The sequence below is a fragment of the Eucalyptus grandis genome, chromosome 8 (genome assembly GCF_016545825.1).
Source record: "Eucalyptus grandis isolate ANBG69807.140 chromosome 8, ASM1654582v1, whole genome shotgun sequence".
Lineage (NCBI taxonomy): Eukaryota > Viridiplantae > Streptophyta > Magnoliopsida > Myrtales > Myrtaceae > Eucalyptus > Eucalyptus grandis.
Genome location: NC_052619.1, coordinates 64,956,171 through 64,960,458, shown reverse-complemented (window position 1 = coordinate 64,960,458; position 4,288 = coordinate 64,956,171). Strand labels below are relative to the sequence as shown.

Here is a 4,288-nt window from a genome sequence, read left to right as displayed (position 1 = left end):
ATATTTGCATTCTACTTTCCATATCAAGGATTTGGAACCACCTAAATATTTTCTTGGCATTGAAATTGCCCGGTCCGATAAATGTATCAATCTCGTCGAGGAAGTTCATCCTAGAAATTGTTTACGAAGCTGGATTATCGCATGCAAACCGACTATCATACCAATTGAAAGAATACCAAGATGACTTCTCATGAATATGATTTGAACTCCTCTATCCTTTGCTCAAAGATCCATCAAGATTTCTGACTTGTTGGTAAATTAATATATCTTATTATGACAAGACTTGATATATGTTATGCTGCGATACTCAAATAATTCATACGTCCAAAACAATTCCATATGAATGCAACCCTAAAAGTTGTGAAATATTTGAAGGGATGTCCAAGACTTGGAATTTTCTTATCTAGTGATTGCAATATGAAGATGACAGCTTTTCGTGATACGATTATGCTACTTGCCGATGACTAGAAGATCTATTACTGGTTTCGCATCAAATTGGGAAAGTCCTTAATCTCATGGAAAATGAAGAAGCAATAATTGTGTCATTATCATCGATCGAATCGAGTATCGAGCCATGGAAAAACTACTTGCGAAGTGGTTTGGGAGGATTACTCTCGGATCTTGGGTTACGAGTTAGTGGACCAACTAAATTATTTTGTGATAACGATGCCGCACTCAAATTGGCAGGAAATCTAGTCTTTCATGAAAGAACGAAACATATAAAAGTTGATTACCACTTCACACAAGACAAGATCGGAGAAGGAGTCCTCGTAATGAAAAGAATTGGAACAATGGATCAACTGCAAACATCTTCACTAAGCCTATGTCGAGACAACATACTTACCTACTGAGCAAGCTAGGTGTCCTTGATATATAGGCCACTAGCTTGAAGGGAGTGTTGGAGATACAGTTCAAGATTGTGATCGTGGCATTGATCCTAATTGTGGGCTAATTGATTTAGTGAATATGTGATAGTTTTAGTAAATAGGAAATTTATAATTCTTTGTATATTATTTCATTTTCTTCTTTTTCATTCTTGCACTATAAATGAGTTAATGTAGTTGTATACAGTGAGATCAATATACAGAGAAATTCCTCATTTTTTCCTTCATTTCCTGTCATATTTTTACTCGATCTGTGATGTTCTCGAGGCATTTCGCATGCTTGGGTCATCAGGATCGGTAACGTTGCATTGTCGAGGCGTTTCGACATGATCGGCAGGAATGGTGGGATCGGTGGCATTTCAATAATCATCCTTCAGTGTGTCGTACCCTTGATCAAACTCGGATCATTTGTAATTCGGAGCACGTCGCCTCGACCCGTTTCAGGGTCGAAAATCGGGCCCAAACGCGAGCCCGGTCCTGCGCGGTCTCCAGAGGCCCATTTGTTTTGGGCCGCGACGCCGATCTCGGCCCAATCCCCCATTTCCATCCGGAGAAACATCCTCTCCACTCGCGGAACGGGGCGCGTGCAAGCGGATCGCCGTCTTCCGTCAGCCGAAACGTCGAGCTCGGTTTCGCCATTGAAGCCGAAGGCGAGAAGCTTCCTTCGTTTCCTCCTATCCTCGCCGGCGCTTTCCTCCCCTCCATCCCTCGTCAGATCCACCGGTGAGTTCACGTTCGCCTGTCCGATCTGACGGGCACTTGCGTTTTTCGTTCTCCTGTTTGTTTGTTTGTTTGTTTTTTTCTCGAGTGAATCGGCTTGCGTTATAGAGAAAGAGCCAGTCCTTTAGATTGGAGGCGAAAGCAGCGATCTTGAACTCGTTTGCATATTGGTCAGATAATACCCACCATGGAAGAAGGAGATTGCGTCTTTTTTTTTTCTTTTTTTTTTTGAGGTCAGTCTTTTTGCTTGGACATTGTAGAGAGGTGATATTGGTGATGAATTCTGGTTTGTTTGCACGGGGATTCATTCCAAAGAAATAGGGAAGAAAGAAGAAGAAGAAGAATTTGTATAATATAGAGCTGTTGGACTTGATTCCTTGGCTTTCAGAAATTCATGTCAATGGTTGCTGATGCTAAGCTAGTGTAGTTCTCCATTGCAGCGGATTCATTTCCATGTAAATCGTCTCGTTGTGCTGTTGCAGCGATGTTGAAGCGCGGGAGCAGATCGAAACAATGGTTTGGCGTTTGTAACTTGAGCGTTCCGGCTCTGGTTACGTATGCCGCACTGATTGTTTTAGCTCTGGTTCTGTTCTACTGGGGTGGTGGTAAAGAGCCAGTGCCAGTGCCAGTGCCGGCGCATGTGAAGCAAAGATGGGATAGGTTCGACTCTTCGGTTCAGTTTCGCCCTGTTGTGGAGCTCAGGAATGGGACGGATTTGATATCGCAGATACCCGATTCTCCGAAAGCAGTGCTGTTTATAGCTCATGGGTGTAATGGCAGAGCTATCAATTTTTGGGACAGATCTCCTACTTGCCAGCAATGCGTTGGTTTGCCTGAAGAAAGACTACTTGTGCTTGAAGGTCTTTCTAGGAAATTCGCCGTTCTCACTGTCTCCAGCGTGGGAAGATGCTGGACAATGGGAGAGGAAAGGTTAATTGTTAGAGATATCATTCGATGGTGGGTTGGGAAGAACAAGCTCGAAAAACTTCCTCTTGTGGCTTTAGGGGCATCCTCTGGTGGTTACTTTGTTTCTGCCCTCGCAACAAATTTGAGGTTTAGTAGCATTGTGCTGATGATTGCGGAGGGATATTTGATCAGATGGATGTACGAGAGGATTATCCGCCCACCCTATTTGTTCACATGCCCAAGGACACCATTAGACAGCAGAAGATAGATGAATTCATGCCAGATTTGAAGAGTAAGGGGATTGATGTTGCTGCAGTCGAATGTGTGGAGTTTCCTCTGTCAGCTAGTACTTTGGCTGATAGAATTCCTGGAGTAGATGAAAATGTCTCAGCCAAGTTATTTGAGCTGTTTCGTAGTAAGGGCTTTGTAGATGCAAATGGGTATATGAAGAGGGATGGGCGTGCTATGCGCTGGAAGAAGGCTCTTCAGGAGAATAAGAATATATTGCTGGATAGGCAACTGGTTAATCATGTCCAGGAGGAGTTGAACCTTGCATTTGCATATCATGAAATGACAAGCTTGCAGTCCGAGCAAATATTTAAGTGGTTTGAGTCTCACATGAGCTGATTTTGGCAGCAAATTTTTCCTTTCGTTTGGGATGAGCTTTGCATTGGTGCTTAAGTATCTAATGTCTGCTCTCCCCTGATTGCTGCTCTCCCCTGATTGCTTCTCATTCATAAAGCTCCGAACTGAACTTGGCCTGAAAAGTGTTAATGGACGCATAAGTTCCCTTGTTGAGTTTACAATGTGTAGAGACATGAAGCGTCAGCACTGGACTCTGACTGAAAAGCAATGCAAAACTGATCAGTCCCCGACACGACAACTGAACGTATGCAAATTTCTCCTCTGTTGGGTGAAAGTAATGCTGAATGTGAAATTGGATATTGTGAATCATATGGTGATCAACTGGTGTTTTTTTTTTTTGTTACCTCCCTTTATTCAACCAACTTTCTTGGTCTACCCTATGCACATCTGAACAGAGTAGCCCTCTTGGCACTTGACTTTGTAAGTTTTTAACTTCTCGAGGGGGTCACACGCCAAGAGGTAGATGGTGGTCTTTCTAGAGACATGAACTATGATTCAATACATGGTTTTGGGTACTTATATTCAATTGTTATCTCATCAAAGGTGGGTACTTGAAAGAAGCATCAACAAGAGATCTTTCGAATCACTATTTCTATGTTGGTCAATCCAATTGTTCCTTGAGAACAGCAATTAGATTCTAACCTCGCAGTTGTCTGAAAGATCACAAGACGTGACAGTAATCATCTCTAAATTGCTCAAATTCCATTCCCGTCGTCAACATGAATTACCTGGCGAACCTTCATATACTGTCCACCTAATTTTTTTCTCAGCAGTGCTGGAAGTAGAATGGCAGTTGTCCTTTTTCTACCCTCTTAACTTTCATTAATACTTGACTGTTGATTTCATCAGTCTGTAAGAAGAAATCTGATCAAGATACTACTGTCATGCTTGGACTTCAGTCGAAGAGACATTTCTGATCTTCTAGCAGATTCATCTCTCAGATGTATTTGTTTTACCGTATCAGTATGCTCATAACTAGTCAGAGAATGTTACTGGAGAAGAAGACACTATTCGATGAAGAATTAACCTTTAGGGAGATTACTTTAGGTGGAGCGAGAAAATATTGGGTGGTTCCGGACCACCAGGTCAGCATGGTCTCCAACCACTTAAGAAGCAACACATGGACGTGTGGG

The 4,288-nt window shown here is 42.5% G+C and overlaps 1 pseudogene; it reads left to right on the top strand.

Moving 5' to 3' along the window:
* Positions 1–1,539: 1,539 nt before the first annotated feature.
* LOC120286646 lies at positions 1,540–3,498 on the top strand (annotated as a pseudogene).
* Positions 3,499–4,288: the final 790 nt, after the last annotated feature.